At 36.4% G+C, this 23,420-nt stretch overlaps 1 protein-coding gene across 4 annotated transcripts in view; it reads left to right on the top strand.

Annotated features, from left to right (window-relative positions):
• shroom3 (shroom family member 3) overlaps positions 1-23,420 on the top strand; it is a 333,442-nt gene that overhangs the window by 216,884 nt on the left and 93,138 nt on the right. Inside the window, exon 1 of one of the 4 annotated variants that reach the window (XM_039758807.1) lies at positions 22,165-22,236. The exons of 2 other annotated variants lie outside the window; for them this stretch is intronic. The gene's annotated coding sequence lies outside the window, so the exon portion shown is untranslated. Of the gene's footprint in view, positions 1-22,164; positions 22,237-23,420 lie in introns of those variants that run through there. One more of the 4 variants, XM_039758809.1, reaches the window with a different exon arrangement.

Consider the following 23,420-nt stretch of genomic DNA (forward strand, 5'->3'; position numbering starts at 1 on the left):
CAGCTCTTCGGCGCACCTCATTTGATTTTTTCTGGCGAATACATTTTCAAAACAAATCTTATTTTACGACTCTAATCAGAGTCGGAGTAATAATTATGTTGCCGTGGTCATTTTAGATCTGAGATCAGCTAAAATTTAAACAATGACCGTTGTTAATACCCAGCCATCATTACTCAGTTTGCCAATAGATGTCAGAAGGACAGATGCCAAAACCGAACTGCCCAAAGACAGATTTCGATGTACCAAGCAAATGGTGATACGTTCTAAATTACTTACAGTTCCGGAGCTGTCAAAGGGTTTAAGTCAGTCGACGATGTTAGTCCTGGAAAGTACGCCCCACCAAACCAACGTTCAAAAAACCAACCGAACTTATTGTTATCTGTTTGAACCAATATCGACTTACTATACTCGGCCGTCCAGCGGCATCACTGAAGCATTCGAACATTCTTAGCCAATCATGCAATACTGCGCCCGCGTGTGCTACGTTATGATCTAACTACAGAGGCAGAGTCCCATTGCATGGTTCTAACTTGTATTGAGTCGAGGTACTGACACGAACACCATACCTACGGGGTATTGATGCAAACACCACACATACGGATAGTATCAAATTATATATAAGGATATATATAGAGAGAGAGATTTAGCTTAAAATAACTTCAGGTTGGCTGAAGGAAAATCCAAGGGAACCTATCAGTTGTCCAGTTTTGACTGATATAACTTACTAAAAATAGATATTAACCCAGAGTATAAAAGAAAGCACCTCTTTTGGCGTTGCACACACTCTATACAGGTTTTGAGAAAGGCAAATGTGAGGCAGATGACATATGGTTTTTAAAATGGAGAGATAACATACAGCTTTAATATGAGAATGCAGCTTTGAGAGAGAGGGTATAATTAGTTCTGAAGCTGAACTGATCCACAATGCTGTCCAAGGACAAAAGTGCAGCAGCATCACCTCTAATACACACCAGTAAAGCAGAAAAGGACAAATTCTGCGCCATGAAGGCAGCACATAACCTTTAAAGAATGCCTCAGTTGGAATAAAAAGAGTGGACTCATTAAATTACACAAACATCTCTCTCTCTTTAGTTATACTAAAGCAAAGCTTGCTTTTACTGATAATGATTTCAATTGTTCAGGTTCTATATTTTGTTCTACTTTTGATGCCTGGTTTCTCTACAAATAAACATATGTAATAATTAAAGTTTGAATATTATCTCACAGAAATTTGACTTGGTTATTGATTTCATCTGCCTAGAGTAAAGAATGTAAACAGTGAGCTATAATTGAGTGGACCTTTTCAAAGGAAACAATCAAAGAGACAAAGAATGTAGGTTTTGAAGCTGAGGTAGCCAGCCTCAGCCATATTGCTAATGAGTTTGACTTGTCTAGCTCTTTCAAAGATAATGATTCTGAGAGCAGACAGCCACAACCTTGCATCCCCGCAGGAGTGCTGCTCTTGATGTGGCTCTTGGCCTCTGTGAATGTAATATCTCTTTCAGGTGTAGTGATCTGAGTGTCCCGACAGGAGCGTTGCTTGTGAGCAGAGTGATGTCTGATCCTTGCTAAGGTATTGACAATGAGGCAGCCAGCCTCGGCCATTGCTAAGATACTGAAGCTGAGGTAGCCTAGTTTGGCCATTACCATCAGTGATGAGTGAATCTTAAAGAACTCAGTATTGCGGCATTCACATGTAATTAAAGAATAATAATTAAAATTTGCAGCTAATAATTACATTTTCCAGTGTTAACCTGTCCACCAATATAACAAGAACCTTAGAAGTTAAAGTTCCTTCGTGGACACTTTTACATGATTAAGCAAAAATGCAGTCCAATTAAATTCTCAGTCATATACAATACACAGTACACATTTCTATAAGCTCTACCAAACTTTCTTATTATTTGACATACAATAAACCAGTGTCAAAAGGATTTGGTATGAGCACACTAAGTTGTTCATTTTGCAACTGGTTACTAAACATGAACGTTTTCTAATTGAGACAACTTACATAAAGTTGAAATGTAAAGAGCAAGATTTTGTCCAAGAAGAGGAGAAGAACATAGGGAGTGTCTGTTGAAAAGGTTTCACTGATCTCAGCATGACATTCAGTACATTCTATCAATGCTCTTTAAATTACTTATTGCACATGCATTTTTATTATTTATTAAGGAATGTTAAATGATTTTCTTAGGGTTATAGAGTAAGTTGGAATCAGGAAGGCCTTAAAGTCTAGCGTCTAATCCACTACAGCCCACTGCCTCCCTGTATGTAAAATGTGTTTAGTAGATAAAGTAAAACGTAAAAATGTATTAAACTCTATTCTTTAAACAAAAATTAGGGCACTTGACCTGGGCTGCTGTTACAGAGCAGCTTCCACTTAATTCCCCCATGATTATTACAAACACAAAGAAAGATAACCTTTTGATCATTCTCTTTATGCTGATTTCAGTGTAATGTAAGACACTTCATTATATCTCAAGGTTTACTTCTTATAAAAATTAAAATGTTACTGATAATGGGCCTTGATTAAGACAACTTATTAAAACCTGGGATTTAGGTGCCAAACACATAGATTTAAAAATAATAGTTTCTGATTTCTATATGTTTAGTCATCTGAATGTAAAAGTCAGTCTCCGTTACCATTTATTGTCTTTCATTACAAGTTTCACACTAATTCTCACTCCACCCCCTCCTTGACTCCTAGACCACTTAGCAAAAACATAGTTCATTATTCATGTCTGCTTATATAAATGATGTTTGATTTATTTCAGAAAGCGTTTATACTAGAGAATAAACATAGTCATATTTAGTCAAAATATCTTTCTTAGATGAGAATGGAATCCTGTTTCTATGGTATAACTTGAAAACAAAGTACCTTTTGAAATCTTTGTTTTGATTATTGTTTCCTGTAAAAGCTTGTTTGGCTGGGGCATATTTCCAAAAGTGGCTATAAAGGTATTAACATGAAGTAGCTGACTCTCCTTAAAAGAAGGCATACCACATTATGTCCAAGACCTAGGATGTCTGATGTTAATCTGTGATGATGAATCTGGAACGTTTGTCTAGCATCATAGAAAAATATTTCTATCAAAGACGATGTCTGAACATAAATTAATGGTAGTAGGTGATAAGTTTCTGAATAAAAAACCTTTACAGCATTCACAACTTCAGGTATTCTAAATTCAGAAGTAATATAGTAGGTACTGACCACTTGACTCTGTAACAGTAACACAGCTGTCATTAGCCAGACACAAAGAGTGGCTGAATCAGTTTTGGTGAACGAGAGTGTGATGGGCAGGGGTGAAATGGATGTTACCTTAACAATTCCCTAATACTCCTGACTAAGAGATAAATAGAACAAAACTATACTGATGAGCCCACAAGGGACTGCTTTACTCAATCAACCCTACAAGCAAGCAAATTACATCCACACGAGATGGTGGTATAAACGTAAGACAAAAACAGACCAAATATACATGTTAGGAGAAGGATGGAAAATAAACTCTGACCTTGTGGAAAAGGTTAATTCTAGTTTATTCTGCTAGGCATAAATCCTAACAACTTAACACTTTACATTCTCTTCAATTTATTCAAAAACTGGAGTGGACCTAATCAGTAACTCACAGCATGACTCATGAAATGCCTCATAAAATACATCCAAATCCAAAATAAAATAGTAAAGAATAGGTTTATAGGGTCATTATTGTCACATGTATAGAGTACAATGATATAATTACTTTAATGTGATAATTAGCATGCAACACATTTTCCCACTTCGGTGCTACAATTAGTGAATCGAATTCCCTTATCTCAAAAATAATGGCCCCAGTACCTGAAAAAAATCTTTAAATATAATTTGCAACACTCTTAGACACCAGATTGTAAGTTCTATACTTTTTGATCAATAATTTAAACTTTTTTACTTTGATCAATGATACAATGATGTTTTTTTTATTATATTAATTCTTTCAGGACTGATGTTGACTTCAGAGGTAGAGGATAGTAATCAGCTGTAAAATGCGACAAAACTCACCCTTACATTTTAGTTCGACTCTCTTTGCTAGAAGGAAAGTTACATAGCTTTGTTGATGTAACCTCATTTCCCTACACGTGCATGAGTAGCAAAGAGCAAACAACCTCTAAAATGGCATCGACATCTGGTGAGAGACCAAAGCGAATGTACAAAGCAAAATACTCCATGGATGTTTTAATAATTTCGTTGAATAGGACTCTGACTTGTCGGACTCCGAGTTTGATGCAAGTAATCTGGAGATGGATATTAAAAATGAAAGTGAGATATCAGCATCATCTGATCGGTCCCCAGCTGATTAGGGTGCTGAACACTTTCGTGCAGCTGATGCGCCTACAGCAGCGTTCGCCTGGGAGGACCACCACTTACAATGACAAGAGGTACAAACCATATTGCGTCACATTGCGACCGCCATCGCCGCCCACCTGCTGTGTGAAGACTGCCAGGCAGCCGGCTCACTGTGCATTCCTGCTGACCATCGAGGTGCTCCCGTGCAGCCACTGCCATAAGAGATGCCAAACATATGCCAACAGCAGCCATAGCACATAGCAACAGATGTTTTATGTTGATTTATGTGTGAAACCATTGCTTTGTGTGCTTTTCAGAAAACTGAGTTTTTTTGGAAAAATATTCAGTCCTCAAAGAATTAAAACTATCAGGTTTGGAAAGTGGAAAGAAGTTTGACCCCTCAAGTAAGAATATATACTGTTCAGACTATCGGAACATAACATTAAAAAAACAATCCAATGAAACACAACAATAAAGATTCTTGGCTGAACTGCCAAACAGTTTAACCACCCCTATTGTAAAATACTGAAAGACAAACATTTATAATATTTCACTGAGGGCACAACTAACAAGTAAAAATGCAGACAGAACAGTACATTCTTAAGCTTAGTCTCATTAAAGGGACACAGAGTGCCAGATACAAGGCAGGACCTATACAGTAGCCCTGGACAGAGACCAGAGTGAATAACTAACTAACAATCAGCTAACAATTTTTATTGACTCTACCAATCTATGACACAATCTGTATCTCCAGAAGCCCACTGTGTCTTCTCTTGTCTTGCTGAAGTTCAAGGCCAGGTTGTTGTTGTGAAACCATTTGTTGGATCAACATCTTGTTTTCTTTGTCTCGTTACTTTTGCTCCTAATCAGTTCAGCTACTTTGAGTATCAAATTTGGTGATGTGCTTTAACACTATTATGTTGGATTGCTGAAAATTAAGTATATTCTAGAACTGATGAAGCAACTTAAAACTGAAGTGTTCACAGAATGTTTCTCTATGCGGATAAGGTGTTGTTACCTTTCTTTTTCACTAGTGGTCCAAAACTGAGGAAATTCAGTATCTAATTTTAGATGAGAGATGTAATAATCTTTACATTATGATTCAATCAGTTAATATTCTTCTTGAAAAAGTAAAAGTAATTCTCACTTTGTTGCCATTAAAATACTGATATAGAGTAGCACTAAAAAAATACCACATGATCAAATGAATTGATTAGAAAAGAATTTATTGGTATTTTGTTTTGGTTTTGGCATATTCCTGAGCTTTTTGGGAAGTTCATTTTTATCTATGAATATAAAGTGAATTTACTTGTGATCTTTATTTCCTTTTACCAAATTTTGGCAGCATTTGAGCATCCGGAGTGAAGCTGGCAGCAACTTAGGTCAACTCAACCTTAGAGATAGCATGTAGAGAATGATAGCATTTTCTCATCTGTTCTTTTTGCACATTTTATTTGAATCATTTGCTTTTTTTAACAAAGCATTTTCTGGACAGTGCTTTGCATCACATCATTTCTGGAAGACCAACAATACAGCAGGCAAATAATACATCTTATTATGGTTGGCAAACCACTTATTTAATTAGTGGGAGGTGAAGGTGGGAGCCTGTGGTAGACTTTTCTTTTCCTGATATAATCCATAACAGAACTTTTCTTCAGTCTTTCAAATCCTCCAAAAAGAAGTTTCAGACTTTTATTGAATAAATGTGATTTAGTACTTCTTAACTTCTGTAAGATCTGACGTTTATAAAACATACTCTTTTAAGTTCAATATGCAAGGTTTAAGTGTTTATTCTGTTGATTAATAGTTGTGTTTCTTCATCATGCATTACAAATCCCATCTGTCTTTCCTGTGTGTCAATAATTCTGTTGATCAGTTACATGTTAGATAGGCACAGAGAATACAGCAACCCTGTTACTCACAATTGACTCATGCCAGTATTCAATGGCAGCCTCAGCTGACAATATCATATTTTTTCTTGACCAGAAATTACATTGGTTTTATCTATCTGTTCAACTATCTGTCAATTTTCTGGGGCCATGTTTTCCTTCATAGTGACATAGGTAGCCAGAATCAGTCCCAACAGCATTCATTTCAAGGCAGGAACCATCCGGACAAAAGATATCATAATGTAACATAGTGAAAGGATAACCCACACCTGGATAGTCCCCTAACATGTACACCTTTTGGATGTGACAGAAACCAGAAGCACCTGTAGAAAACCCACATCAACACGGAAAGAAATGAAAACTCAACATAAACAACATCTAGACAATGAACTGAAAACCTCTACCTTAAACTGTATGGCAGTCCTGACCAGTGCACAACTGAGCTGCCCTACTTCACTTGAAACACCCTGTAATTCACATAATACTTTCCCTGCAATGCCAACCCTGTGTCTTCTCCTGGACTTACAGTAGTAGTTTGCTTGACTGAACCACTCAAACATTTGAAACTGGGACTGCCTGTCATGACAGCAGCTTAGGAGCAGTCATAAATATAAACCATAGCCTCTCTCCTACTCACATGCCTGCTTCATTTTAGTTCTGAAGTACAATGTATCCAATTTCTAAGTTTTGGTCTATGATAAAAGAAATCTGTAAACTATAATCATTATATGCTTTCAAGTGCAAGTTTCTTTGAATGTAGAAAGAAGATGTGGAGAGATGAGCAGGTAAACTAATTAACAACTGAAAAACACTTCTGAAAGATTTTTGTACTGATTCAAAAACAGATAACATATTTTAATGAAAAGAGTCAGGAGATGAGATGTTGTCAAAAATTCAAGCCAGTGTCTAACCAATCTGTTGCCAAGTTGTAAATGTTCATCAAAAGTCAAAGATTTTAATACCAAAAGCAAGTTTGTTAACCCAGAAAGATTTTGTTGCAAGAATCACAGTCCAATACTGATTGATCGTAATCACGGGTACCCTGAAAATGCAACCGCCAGCCTTTATACCATCGTACTGATGATGTCGCACATCGCACTTTCTTGGAGCATTCTGTGAAGATTGCCATAGCAGCTGTAATGTTAACGTCTCGAAATAGAGGTGCCAGTAACTAAACAAAATGCCATTGCGTTACAACAGTAAAATTATTTAACTTTTTTGCAAAACAATGACCAGAAGGTAATAAAACAACAACAACAACAACATTTATTTATATAGCACATTTTCATACAAAAAAATGTAGCTCAAAGTGCTGTACAAAATGAAGAATAGAAAAATAGAAGACACAATAAAAAATAAAAATACTCCAAAGTATACACCTATTTTGTTCAAAACACTTAAGGAAATCTCATAAAAATTTAATGAAAATATCTACTATATATATATATATATATATATATATATATATATATATATATATATATATATATATATATATACAGTATATATATATATAAAAAGCTAAGCAACGATTTTATGTGACATTTGTATGTCACTTTTTGTCACGCTTTAACAACATCAGGCTTATTTTAAAACCTACATATATATGTTTCGTATCATTCTTTTCAGAATTTATCGAACTTTAATGTGATGTTGTTAGATTTTCAGATTCTTATTCCATTTTTAAATTATAAACTAAAAAATATCAAGAGCTCACGTACCGCGAGATGAGACTTTGTGCCAAGAGATTTAACCACACCCGGGGCTGGAAATGACAGAGAGTAGGACAGCTGCTGTACAGGCTTTTAAATATTCAAAGCGCTGAGTGAGATGCAGATCACGCGGCACGACAGAAGCAGCAACCCCCCTAGTTAATAAATATTTTCATGTTCCATAGGTTTTGTGCTTATACGCAGTTTATGAAAGGTATATGACATGCAACACATTATGTAGTGTACAGTATGTAACTCAAAACTCATTTCATAATGAAGCATCCACTTCAGCAGCAAGCATCATGCACTAGTCTGTTAAAATTCTTTTTCAGTCTCTTTGTTTGCAGCAATTCCGAAGTTAAAGTATTAGTTTCCTGTGTTTTCCTTCCTCTTCTGTACATACATTCATTAACATTTTTGTCTGGCTTTTTTGTCAGACATACTGTACCTTCCTCCATTTTAGTGCCTCAGTGGTTATACAGTGGGATTAACTTGCAACCAGTATTTAGAGCAGAGTCTGCCACAAATAGTATGGTGTCCTGTCAAGAAGCAGCTCTCCAATTGTCATTTAGCTTGTTGGTTATTGATTTCTTGCTATTGTTTTTTTTGTTATTGATTGTAAAAGATTTTATACAAATAAGACTTGAGGAGCATTCAATAAGTGACGCAATGGAACGTGATATTCTGAGTTTAACGTGAATTCTATATGGATATTAGCTATATTCATCCATCCATCCATTATCCAATCCGCTATATCCTAACTACAGGGACACGGGGACTGCTGGAGCCAATCCCAGCCAACACAGGGCGCAAGGCAGGAAATAAACCCCGGGCAGGGCACCAGTCCACAGCAGTAGCTATGTTCAGCTAAAATGTTATTTGCATTCCTTAATTCCTTAATGTTTTAACAGTGCCAGTTCAGTGGAACATTGGCACCTACTGAGAAAAGAAGCTATCTGCAGTTATTTCTTTAAAACAGTATAGCTTTTGTGGAAAAATGCAGCTTACTGTACTTCCTCAGTTGATCTTTTGAGCCATGCATGTCATTTCAGCTTATTCAAAGGTACATTAAAAATCAGAAAGCAAGTATTGTAATTGTTAACTGTATATAGTATAGCAGAAAGAGAGGCCAGCACAAGAAGAACAAAGTCTAGCTAACACAGAAATAGCCTGAGAGCAGGACATGCTTGTGCAAATTTCTGTGTTGAGTTTCTGTAGGCAAGAATGAGAAGGGTGTGTCTTGTCACTTGCACAGGTTTTGAGCAGCTCTTTAATGTTCACATTTTCCCATGACTAAATCAAGGAAATGAATGCAAAATAAATAAGGTGTAGGTGGCTTTGGTTCTTTTTATTATTTTCTTACAATTACGTTATACTTTGGCATTTCAACAGAACTGGCAGCAAAGCTGGAAATAATTACTTTCGTCACGTTTTATGTCAAGCACTTTTAATTTATTGAATGTGTCATGAAGTTAATGGTTTCATTACTGTATCTCTATAAAAATCATTTGTGAATAGTACACAATTCACCTTGACTTGGGAATAACTTTATGTGTCATTACATTTGTCTAGAATTTTCTGAAGAAGTAGGGCTATACAACTACAAACTTTTCTTTGAGCCCCTTTGAGCACCGTGTTTCCTAATTTGGCATGATAGTGCTTTACCGGTCTCATGGGAGTAATAAAAAGTCTTTTTTTATGAGTACAATCTAGGCTGTTAACGCTTCTAGTCTTTTGGCATAAGCAGATTTTCATGGCAGATGTAGCTTCTTGTGTTTAGTTTATTAAAAATTTGGGCACTCATTGCCGTATGTGTAATATAGAAAAGGGACTGTGAATCGTGCAGTTTCCACAATTTACATTACTTCAGTGCCCACTGTCTTGTTCTATGTTATATAATATTTAAGATTGCACATGTGTGCTTCAAGTCAGTAGATAGATTAATGCATAGTAACACAAAGAAGCATTTTTTTTCTTGCTGTCTTGGGAAACACAAGTTGCTGCTGTTATTTTCTTTTCATTACAATTTTGTTTGTATCCATTCATTTACTGAACCCATTTAATTGAGCCAAACCCTGAAGATATGAGCGGAAGACAGCAATCTTCAGTCCAGCTCAGGGCACAATTATTCACTCCTGCCTTTAAAAAAGCTTGGATTAAACAGCTTCTTCCTCTGCTCAGCCTTTAAAATCAAACATATTGCTGGGCTCATGTGCTGTGGGGATGACAGCACAGCCCACTACATTACTGTGCTACTGTGACTTATATGTTTCAAAAATTAAATTCTCCTGAAGACTGAATTTGTGACAGATAAGTATCAGATTGAAAGGGAAAGTCTGCTGGACGATAGTGAGACCAGCTATGTTATATGGGTTGGAGACAGTGGCACTGACCAGAAAGCAGGAAACAGCTGGAGGTAGCAGAGTTAAAGATGCTAAGATTTGCATTGGGTGTGACGAGGATGATTAGGATTAGAAATGAGTATATTAAAGAGTCGGCTGTGGTTGGATAGTTTGGAGGCAAAGTCAGAGAGGTGAGATTGTGTTGGTTTGGACATGTGCAGAGGAGAGATGCTGGGTATATTGGGAGAAGGGTGCTAAGGATAGAGCTGCAAGGGAAGAGGAAAAGAGGAATACCTAAGAAAAGGTTTATGGATGTGATGAGAGAGGACATGCAGGTGATGGGTGTGACAAAGCAAGATGTAGAGGACAGGAAGATATGGAATAAGATGATCTGCTCTGGCAACTCCTAACAGGAGCAGCCGAAAGAAAAAGAAAAAGATGAAGTCTGAATCGTAACAATTCTTAATTATACAGACATTTCCAGTATTATATACAGTGTTACCAATATTAAACAGCCATTCAAGAATGTGGAAGAGTGCCACTGTATACCATTTTGGCAATTGTTTTATTATATTGCTGCTGGAAGATTTAAAGCAGTACTATTTTTACTTACCAGGATTTAAATGGCTTTTGCACAGCTTTGATTATATAATATCTTGAAGTCTTTTTGAAGCGAAAAATACTGCATATTCAGGCTGTTTGCTTAGTTCAGTGTTGAAGGGGAAGTTAAGCTAGTAGTTGCTTAGTCACACTGTTAAAAGATTTAGGCAGCTTTGCTTTATTTGTGTATGAGGTGGTTCATTGCCCTGCCTTTGAGAATGTACACGCCGTGTACAAACAGTAGTCAGTATTATACGTTTTGCCGCTAAAATTTGAGATTTGATATCTTTCCTATTCTGTACAGCACTTCTCCTGGAAAACACTACTGACTCTAGGGAAGAATGTCACCTGTTTTAATGTCACACTCAGTGGTGTAGCACAACCTTTGTGTCCCCAACAATAAAAGAAATAGGGGCATCTCCCTGAAAAAAAAGTATTTACAATGAATCCCCAAATTAACATCCCCATATTTAATGTCTTCACACACATAACATTTTTTGGATGATGTTGTTGTACTTAAAAAAAACTATTGTCTAAAGAAGTGCAAGTCTTTTAAGGCTACATTCCCAATTCAGGTAAAAGTGACTGTATCTGTTTTGGGGTTTTTTTTGACTGTGTGGCAAGTAAGGGGTGATGCAGCACCCCAAATTCCGGACACAAGTCCTGGGTTTAAATAAAAGGTTCATTTGCACCAATACCTTACAAAGGGCTTCTCTGTAAACACAAAAGCAATTCTCTCTTCTCTCTCTTTCTTTCTTTTCAATCACACCTCCCAGACAAGCTTTGTCAGTCCTCCCCAGACCCAACTCCAACTGACCTGGATGAGGTCAAGCAGCTTCTTTTATGTTGAACCCAGGATTACTTCCAGTGTCACAGCACTGAGTAGTGAAAACACTTCCAGGTCACACGGCGGAAAGCCTCACGAAACAGGGAGTTCTTTTCCCTAAATCATTCTCTGTCTGCACCCAAGGACCATGACAGAATTGTCCCTAATGACTATGAATCACATGGGTTCCTTTGGATGTCCATACTGGAGCAATGCCAGAGAAGCACTTTATATTGTAAAGCCATTATATTGTACTGGGGAAGGAACTGCTCTTGACAGATAACCTCCCCCAGTCTGTCCATTCATTTTCCACCCGTCAGAGTGCCAATACATCCTTTGGGGTTCTTGCAACTTTTCAAGTATTTTACAAGGGATCCAAATCTGATATGAGTACAGATGAACATGCCCCTTATGTGCAAAATTTTAAAAAATTTGTCATACAGATGACGGTTTCTGCGCTACTTCACACTGTTTTAGTGCAGAACATCTGTGAATTTGTAAGCTTGTGGCTGAAAGGAAGAGAAACGGGAAACAAAGAGCTGTGATTTGTGTGCATTTATTACTGCCAATGTTTTGTACAGAGAAACAAGTGATCCAAAGGACTGGTGAGCGAGTGATGGGACAGGTTCAGATGTAAAACAGTCATTACGACAACAGTGTAAGTCCTTTCTGAAAAGTTTTGGTTCCATATATTTTTTTGCTAATCACACTTCTTCAAAATATCAGATGCAAATGGTTGTACATGGTGGTTTAATAACAGTGCAGTTGCTATGAACAAAATACAATACAATTTATTTTTGTATAGCCGAAAATCACACAAGAAGTGCCGAAATGGGCTTTAACAGGCCCTTCCTCTTAACAGCCCCCCAAGCCTTGACTCTCTAAGAAGACAAGAAAAAACTCCCAAAAGAAAACCCTTGTAGGGAAAAAAATGGAAGAAACCTTGGGAAAGGAAGTTCAAAGAGAGACCCCTTTCCAGGTAGGTTGGGCATGCAGTGGGTGTCAAAAAGAAGGGGGTCAATACAATACAGTGCAATACACAGTATGGGGACTGACTGTAAATCTTTCTCTCTGCACAGTGATGTTCCGCTTAGATTGGGTTTCCATATTGGAGGGGAATGTACTGTATGAAAAACAAAGTACCTTGTACTTACTGTACGTTCGACATAAAGGTACACAACAATGTTCAGCTGGAGAGCTATCTGTACACTAAAATTTAAACTTATATTTCTCAACAATTCGCGGCACTAAACAAAAATCACAACCGCAGAGTGGAAAATGGAAGTGACTGTGCTGGCTGAGATTTCACTGGAAGTACGTCAACTCCACTATGTGCCTGTTAACACTGTCAGCACTGTCCTTTTCTGCACATTTTCACAGGAAGACAGAGAACCAGGGTTTATCTAAGCAACATCAGACACAAAGCAAAAGCTCACCACAGATGAGTTGTCACTCAGTTACAGGAAATACTTGCTTATTCACCCTTACACACTTATAGCAGGTGAATTCTGAGTTGCGTTTCAGCCTATTCTTGCACGCCTTTAGGACAAGGATGGAAACCAGACTACCCTGAGAAAATATATGTGGACATATGAAGAGCATGCAAAATTCTGTGAAGATGATAGATTCACAGCTATCCATATAGTAAATCTGAGTAACCAATACAGTATAAACAATTACTGAAGTATGGCACAAGTAAGAATATTAATCTGGCACAGCATTACATTAAGGAATTGATTTCTTAAATCAAGATGACAGTCTAAGTAAGACCAAAATGTGCATAAAGGAAATCAAATGAAGGTGCTCCACATTTATAAATCCACTATAAAATAACTATTCATTCATCAGTTTGTTTTCTGTACCTGGGTAATCTAATTCATGGACAAAGGCAGTTGAAGTGTACTCAGTTTAAACACAGACAGGGTAACACACATGTTTAGTGAACAAGGATTTGGATTTCATCCTATCATTTTTGATGTGTTTTCATGCCATCTTATCTTGTGATGTTTAAACAACATAATCTCAGAACAAATGTAGAATTCTGTATTTGCCTGCAGACATAGCTCAAAATACCATTTCCAATCTACATACTGCACAATTCTGTAAAATGACAGTTGCAGTTCACTGATCCTGTTGTAGTGGTATAGAATTTCAGACTTGCTATAGGAAACCTATTCCACAAAATGAAACTTGGCCTTGACAGGAAGTGAAGCTTGGTGTAGTAAAAACACTTCGGCACAGTAAATACAACTTTGGTATCATCATTGAAAAAAAACAGAATTGGAGTTTTTCAGAACTATTGATTAATCAATTATGCTGAGATAGATTACAATGCTTTGGACACTGTTTAAATTGAGGTAATTAAGGAGGAAAACTGACAAAAGATAAATTCTAACAAAATAATACCAGATGTAAACAAAAAAAAACTTTATTGGTATTTTTATTATTCAGGTTTTCAAGTTAATGGACTTAGTTGTTTCTGAATTTTTACCAGAGTGGAATTTTTCAAGCAGCTAGAAGGTTGCTAAAGCAGCCATTGTCTCTCAGTCAAAGCTTTTATAATGGCTACACCAAAAATGCCACCAACATTTAAATTAAATTTATTAGGCAGAGATCGGAATTTCCACAACATTTTGTTTTCCTAAAGGTCAAATGTGGTGATACAATATTTTTTCACAGTCTTGCTTCCATTAATCTTTTCGCCTTTCTTGTATCTAGCTCAGTGCAGTGACGTATGATCACTGTGAATTCTGGCTTCTAAAGTCAGTCGTCTTTTAATTTATTTGCCCTCATTTAAAATGCAGGCATTGAGTTCTGTCAAAGACTTGAAAGTGCATCCTGAATGTGCTGTTAAAAAAAACAGGATGGTCTTCTAGTCTTGGTCATTCTCTGATACTGTATATAACATGTCCTATTTCTCAAAATAAAATAAAAGAATGGAAAAGCATTAAACATGTTGCATATAGATGGAAAAATGCTTAAAAGTTGTGGGCTGGTCAACAATAGATGTCAAATGAAATATAAAAAATAGTAAGTATTCTGTTAAAATTAATTTCTTTTTTTTTTAATTAATCCTTTCATTTTTGTAATTCCTAAACATTAGTGAAGCATGGACATCCTTTTATTCTTTTCTTAATTATGACAATCAGCTCAGTAGACTGGTTTGACTAAAATTTCATCAATCAGAACCTCAGGTTGATTGTGAGAAACAGTTTCACAGTTGGCACTGTGGCATTAATATCACTTAGGCTTAAGTAACTCTTGAAGATTAAATGTAAGTTTTATTTTTGTCCTTACCTAATGCATTATTTAAAGTTGGTTGTGATTATTTAGTTCAATGTATGCACTTCTATAATAAGAATACTATAATTGGGCACTAAAAAAGTTCCACCATGTTGAGAATGTGCCTTTGATTGTTTTGCTGCGTTTTTCCATTTATGCAGGCAGGGATGAGTGGAATGTTTGCAGACACACAACATACAATGTATGCTGCACCTTCCCTGCAGCAGTTTCTGATTCACGCTGCCTGTCCCTAAGTAATAGTACACCCTGTATGTATTATACAGTATAATAGTTGAAAAAATATTTTTTCAACTATATTTTTATTATGTAAATGTCCAGAAATGTTTTTAAGATCAAAAATTATAATCCACGAGCTTCTTGTTAGTGAATGGTTTGGCGAGGATAGTTATAGCAAACTATCAGCTAATCTCTATTATTTCTTCCTAATTGTCACAAAAAACCTGAGCACTAATAGCAGATTTATTACCATGATACAGTATAGTTAGTGTAGTTTAAGGATTTGACTCTTCACATCATTTCTGAAGTTATTGAAGACATTTGGGCATTACATCCATATCTGAAATTCAGACAGCAAGATAAGATTATGGCAATATAAGTGTTTTTTTATATACAGTATGTAATGTATTTTTTTATCTCATCTTCCCATTTGCTTTTCCTGTTGAGGTTCACGGCATATTTAATATATTTACAGTGACTACTTTGTAATGGCTGAATATTGTCATTGGCTAGAATGTCATCCCTTGATAAAATATAAACAGCAGGTTTGACTATTCAATTTCAATGTAAATGGAAAACAAAACTGATACAGTTATGTTTTAAAGGTTTAGTAAATTGATCAAATAAAATATTCACATTTTCTCTCATTCGGTACCTGTACTGTTAAATCTCACCTGGTATACACCTTCAGTTTTTCCAATTCATAAAATTGTAATGTGACTCAGAAGTTTTTTTTTCTGAACGTATCTGTCTGAAGGCACCAGATGACTAAGCAGGTGATGTGTATGCAGTTTTGTTTCAAGTGAACTGCGAGTCCTAATCTGACTCCAGGCTAATATCTGGGCTGGGCACTGCATGTTTCACATTGTTCAGCTAATGACAAAAATATTATATAATTGTCTTGGTTTAAATGACAAGAGTATATTTTATTTTAGACTGTAAGGCTGAAATAAAAATTACTTAATTCAGTGAAAAACTGGCACACAGTTTAGCATTAGTTAGTGCCAGTATGGGTCCTAGTGACAACAAACAAGGCCAGTAGAGATAGAAAAAATTCTTTCCTTCCATCCATCCATTTTCTTATCAGTTTAGGAAATGCCAATCTACCTAACCTGCATGCATTTGGACTGTGGGAGGAAGCACACACAGATATGTGAAGAACATGCAAATTCCACAAAGGAAGGATCTGGGACACGAACCCTGATTACCATACTGTGAGGCAGCAGCACTACCACTGTGCCTACTATCTTTTTATTAATATGTTAATTTTGGTGTACATGATAGCATTTCATATGTGAGTGTAGACAAACAAAACAAAATAGATTGTTATGGAATCATGTTGTCAAAAACTCAAATAATTATTTATGTTGCTCATTCCTGCAGTTATGCTAAAAACCAACAAAATACATTATCCAATTTGTAGGTAATAATGTGTGTTCTGCAATGGATTTTAAAAATGACTGGTTGGACAGATTTATATTTATTTTTTAGCAACATTTCATTATGATATACTGCATGCAGGCTAAAAAATGCAACTCTTGCAAAAACTTGAAAAACAGACTTTATAGGAGTAAATGGAACAAACTACAGTACTATGTATACATAACAGATGAAAGCAATAGGGTGTATATTAGATTTCTTCATAAACCAGATGTTTTAATCAGATAATCACATATGAGACACATTCATAGTTTAACATAAAAAACCTGAAGTTGAAAATGTATCCATAAAAATTGGCTGCATAACATGAACCCAAAAACATGAGCATTTAAAATTAAACAAAACTGAAAATGCAGTTTTTATTTTCTAGTGTTATTTACACTATGTTTTACTGTGTGAGGCTATTTCTGTTTTAATCTTTTTTTTATTGCCAGTGAAACTGAGAGCGCAAATTACCTTCCTACAAGATACATATTTAGGCAATACCAGTCTGATCAGATAGCCTTTGGGGTTTTTTCCTTCTAAAGCATAAGAGAAAAACACTGTACATTAAACAGACAAGAAAACACAAATTTTGGGTGATGTCAGTTTTCCAGGTGACTTCCTCTTTAAGCATTCGCCTGTTTGACTGGGGTCTAAAGCCAAGACAGTTTCCTTCAGGTGTTTTTTTCACTTATTTTAACAATTTGTCCAATATCAGGGAGTCTGGACTGTAAATGAGCAAACATAAAAGTGCCTGATCCTCAGCTAAAACTGCCAAAAGTCAGTTATTGGCTACATGAGTAGAGTAAGATAAGTTGCCAGTTTCATCATAAACTAAATTTAACACCAATACATTTTCCACTTACATCATACAGATGCCTTCTTTGCAAAGCAAATGAGTTTTCTTGTAAGGGCAACAGTCTAAAGGTGATCATTTTTTCTGTACAAGTAGTGATCCACTAACAATTACATAAATCCATTCATTTTGGTGCAAATACCACCAGGAAGAGCTGTAAAGAAATGTGTTCATTCATCATCAGTATATGTCTCTCTCTCTCTTAGAAAACAGTTTATGTTTTGGAACATTTACGCTACAGTTTCCTTTATTTCAAGTCACACAACACCAGAACATACCTTCTTAGCGCTTTTATGGTTATGTGTTACTAGCTTTTGATTTTGTGACCTCTGCCTCTTGACAACCCTCTACTTAGGATTTTTTCTGCAGCCTTTATTTTACCATAAGGATTAATGTGACAGAGTAATATGTGAGTTATGCTGCTATTTAAAATGGGCGAAAGTATTCACTGCAGAGATGTGATGATCTATCATCTGGCTTTCAACAGAGTTGTTAATGAAAGGGATAAAGTATTAATGCTCCATCTATGAGGTCCTGCCAGAACAAGTGTCTTTTGTGTGTATGTCAGTAAATTACTAATAATAGCCAATGACGTGCTGCTGGAACTTAAGTTTGTTATTTCTGTTAATCTTGTATTCACCTATTTCACTAAGGTAAAGTGGCTCCCTGCTCTCATATGTAATTCCTTGTAGGGTATTGTATTCACAGATGGATATGCACAGCACAAAGTGCATTTATTGTTGCATGGTAGCCAGTCTACAACAGCTAAGTCAGGTAACAACAAGCAAGGCACTTGTTCTATAACTATGTGCAGCATACACAATATTAAAAACAAACCATCCAAACTTACAAGGATGGCCTAATTATGTGGGCTTCCTGTCCTTAGTAGGCTCTAACATCTGCATTGTTTCTTTGAGAAGTAATCAGCCCTACTTAAAAGGCTCTTTCAAGATCCAGTAAGGCATTGTTGGGCCAGGGTGCTTCTCCTTCCTAAGTGACACCACCAAAGTAACTGCTTTTACTGCTGAGGAAACAATTGATTTTTCATGTGTCTCTTGTTCATGTCAATTTAAAAAAGAGATAATAATAACCAGATTTCATGTATTTTTTTCTTTGTATACTTAAGTAGACACCTTTTTTAGCCCGACTGTATTTTGCTTAATTTTTGTTCCTCTTTTCAGTTATCCCACAGTGAGACAAGGGGCAGTAACATGGAATTATTGTTGACTCTCAGAAACTTGTCCTCTGAATCTGTTGTTGGCTTTGGGTCTGGCACACTTGTTCCCACCAGTGTTTCTTTCAGTCTCCAAGTTCCTTTTGCTGGTGTAGGAAACTGTACTCACTGACACCTTTGCTTTATTTACTATTTCTCGAAAGGAAAGACCTACACTTATAATAGTTTTTTGTGAATTCCCTTTTTCTAGCCATTATGATAGCAACATACAGTTCAATATTGTCCAAATAACACATCAGATGATGTAGCAATACAGTTTGTTCCAACACAACTTTTATACAGAGATTAATCATTAAAAGCAGGGATACCTGTAGAAATTGTTTACATCAACTTTCAGGACTTAATTAACTTCCAAGGTTGCAGAAAGCTATACATTGTTAATCAATTATTTGTTTCATGAAAAAATGTCCACCTGATGTTCTTTTTGTATAACCGAAAATTACATTATTTTTCAGGTTTTGGTAACCTAAACTTTTTAACCTTTAACCTTTAAAAGTCAATAAAAACTGGAAAAATGTTAGTGTCATAAAACTTTTGAGTGGGAGTAGATACTGTATACCTGTAGAATTGAATACAAGACCTAGTGTATTACCTCAGTAACTGGCATATTGATAGCCCCCTGATTGACAACATTCCTAATACATTTCATTTAAAATATTCAGTAGATGATTTTATACAAAGCATCCTTTTAAGTAAAAAAATAGCATGACAGTAAATGAAGGGTAATCGTACAAACAGTAAACAACATTAAAAGCACTGCATGTGTCCAGTTAGTTTATTGCTCTGTGACTTGTCATACTTGGACTGTGACTTTGTCTGTTTAAAACTACACCAAAGAAATCCCATATTGTAGATTCTAAAGGAATGCTATTGACTGGTCTTTTTATTTTCCTCTCCTCTTTTGTTAACTGCCATATCTCAGTTCTAATAATGGACTTATATGTAATGATCTTATGTTCATCACATTTATATTAGCCCTGTTCAACTGTGTGTTTATCCTGTTTTCTGTGTTCATGTATGTAAATTGTGTATGGTTTAATTATTTCTTTCATTGCATTATAGCTGGAAACGTGTTCAATTGCTCTGAGCCTGTACTCAGTGAAGAGTGCTATACAAAAATAAATTTAACTGAATCAAAGCAAGCTAGGTACTCCAGAAATAAATCATTATATTTAAAGCCAAATTTTTAAATCCACATGTGCAATGGTAAAGGTCAGTATATTACAAGTAATTACATTTCAGTATTAGGTAAATCATGCAGTTCAGCATTAGAAGTGTATGGTTGGCAGGCTGAAGGGTTTCAGTCCCTTTGGAAAGCTATGTGGTTTTGACAATGCTAACCAGTACACAGAGGGTTATATCACTAGTAAGGGGCAAGGGCAAAAAAAGCAGCATTCTTTTTAAAGACTTGTAGATAATAACAACATGAAAAGCAAAGAATGACTTAGGGCTTGATATTTATTTTCACAATTAGGCTCTTAAGACTAATAATGAAGTAAGTACCTTGCAATGTTTAAGTACTGTACAATTAGATATATAGTATATATACCTGTTAGCAACGAAGTCTGTACATTACTCAGAAATAATAAACCTGTAGGGCTTGCAGCCATTAGGAAATGGTCAATCAAAGCCAATCAGACCTACAGTAGGTCAAATGACCTCCCATTGCCTCCCTGACCATTGTACAATACAGTGCTGCAGGTTGATGTAAAATATGTGATATAATGCATGATTCTGTCACTTTTGCAATATACTAAATATGTCAATGAATGCGGTGTATGCAACTTTATACCTTCACACATGTAAAAGTACAGGCCATGCAAAGCAGAAGTTGCTGCAGACAGGGTAGGCAGTTGCTGCCTGAGAATATTGCAGCTTGTGGATGATCTTCCATTTCCAAGAGCCATGGGCAGAGGTTATTCATAAGAAATTGGCCTTCTTCAGTATTGTTATATCATAAATTGCATGATTGACGGGTATACTGGAATAAGCATTAGACAGATGATATTCTGTAAATCTTGCAACATTTACTTAATATATAAACTGACGAATTTGAATGGAATATGCCAAAAGACGGTTATATTTTTTAAGCAGAAGTCTGAGAAAACCAAAGTAATGAGCAAGACACGATTCAGATTTGATTGCCAACTAGCACCTCAGCAATAGCAGCTTTTAACATACTGTAAGGTAGCCTGATTTCATCATAAGTATCTTGAATCTCAGTAGCAAATATTGCATAATGGGTGTCCAACACTTCTATACGCCTGACAAAGAACATTCTGTATACAGCAATTTAGTATCAAAAGCTGTTATTTCAGGATGGCAAAATTAAATATGTTCAATTGAACCGATAAAATCCTAAAATAAAATATTTGAATTTAAAAAGTGGACATTTTTCAATGGTTAGTTTAATTTTTAAGTATATCAAAACTCTGTGCAGTCTACAAGCTGAAGCGATATTTGATTACAGTAATTAGACTAATTGGTCAGGCTGGAACGAAAATAGTTGTTATGCAGCATTGCCTGCCTGGTATGTTTAGTGGCTAAGGCATTGGACTTTAACCCATAAGGCTGCTGCTTCAGTCCACGTGTGTGACACTGAGCAAGTCATATCATCTTCCCTTGCTCAAAATACATGTAAACAACTGTACTATAACTCTGCACTTGTCAAGTGGCTTGGAGTGGTTCAAAACAGAAAGCACTATAAAAAAAGATTGATGGACAAGGATGAAATGCCCAGCCTGTGTATCTGGCACTGTATGCTTAGAGTTTGCGTGTTCTCTGTGTGATTGTGTTTTTTTCTCCAGCTGATCCAGTTTTCTTCCAAAAAACAACATGCATCTGAGGTTAACTGGTGATTCCAGTGTAACCCTGCCTCGCACAGTATGTGCGTATTTTTACTTTTCTGTGAATTTGCGTCCTGTCCATTCGAGAGTTAAATTACTTCTAGTGCGGGATGCTGCGGGTACAGTCTCTGGTTAAAAATGAAACTTAAAATAAGGTGCATTTAGGCTAAGCTTGTACTGAATGTGAAATTTAGGAGCGATGCATGCACAATCTTTATATTTAGTAGCAACCGCTTTTTAGTTAAAGCAGTAGCGGCTTTATACAGCTGAGCGAACGTAGGGAAATACCCTTAACCCGCAGTGTTCACAATTTACAATTCAGGAGCGTATAGATCAGACAGACCGTTTGCTGTCATCACTACTCTTATTGCCCTTTCTACGGATGTTGTTAATTTAAGTTTGCACAAATTATATGGCGACAAGTCAGAAGAAACCGAACAGATAAGTCCAGGAGCGAGAGCCCACACCAAGAGCGCTACGCGCTGCTGTCTGTTCTCCTGTAGTTGTTAGTACAGTTCAGCAAAATGGGCGTGGCGCCTTTCATCCCGCCCGACACTCCTTCACCAAAAGTGGGAGGCGGAGATGGGAGTGGGACGCTTTCGATTTCGCTCGAGGCCATCTGCGCGAGCAGCAGTGGAGGACGGTCGCGTCTGAGGCGCTGTCTTGCAGGTAAGGACCGACCTACGCATAGCAGAACTAACCGCAAGGTTTCAAGTTTTAAAAGGACCCGGCTCGTTTTTGTCGCCTCATCTCTTATTGAGCAAATCGGCGATCGGCGCCGTGCTTTGTCATAATTCTATTGGTAACGACAACCAAAAATAGTGTCGCGTTCCTTGTGCATTTGGTTTACACATTTCTTGTACTCCCATGTATCGTCCAACAGAATTGCTGCCAATTGTGTTTTAATTTCTGACTGTCTGCTTCTGACAAAAACCCGTCGGTGCCTAGTTGGAGAGTCATGCGCCCTCCTTATTTTTTAGGTCTGTGAAGAACGTCTTTTGGTATATGTTGTATAGTTCTCCAGCAGGTGGATTCCACCTTACTAACAGGACACATAAATTCTAAAAGAATTATTAATTTTTGGGCATATTTACAAATCATCACATTTGTATTTTCCAAAATCTATATAAAGATAAACTTAATTTACAGTGGCAAAATTGCATCCACCTAATTTAGGGCAGGTGTCTACCAGCACAACATCAGGTGCAAAGTAGGAAGTAACCCTGAAGGAGGTGCCAGTCTATTAAACTAGCTACTTAGGTGTCATATATAGTATGTGCGGATCAAGTGGATTCACAAAATTCATTTTCCAGTCTCACTTCTTCCATTAGTGTCTTGTCCAAGGGCCTTTTCCTGCTGCTGGGAAAGACTCCAGCCAACCCAGACCTTGAATCACATTAAGTTGATTGGAGAATATCAAGTTACTTATTCCAGTACAGAATCTTGTAAAAGACCAGAGCCTATATCCGCAGCACCAACCAGAAGGTAGGAAGCAAACCTGGACAATGTGCCATTTTATTGCAGGGCAAATTAGCTAACCATGTATCTTACTGTATAATATATACATAAGTGACTGAGTTCATTCATTCATTGTTTTCCAGCATTGTTTATTCTGATTATTGGGTGAAAAGGACCAGAGACTAATAAAAGCAGGGTCAAACTTAAGGCAGGAATCAGTCCTTAACAGGTCACAAGTTCATCAAAAAATATATTAGTAGTTTTGGCAACTTGTCATAAGATCTGGGAAATTCATTTAATCATATTTCTTTTCCAGATCCTGTTGTTCTGATTCATTATCATAGGATAAATTAACATATATCGGCTACATCAGTTTAAGGCAAAAAACAGTCTTA

The sequence above is a fragment of the Polypterus senegalus genome, chromosome 7, assembly GCF_016835505.1.
Source record: "Polypterus senegalus isolate Bchr_013 chromosome 7, ASM1683550v1, whole genome shotgun sequence".
Taxonomy (NCBI): Eukaryota; Metazoa; Chordata; class Cladistia; order Polypteriformes; family Polypteridae; genus Polypterus; species Polypterus senegalus.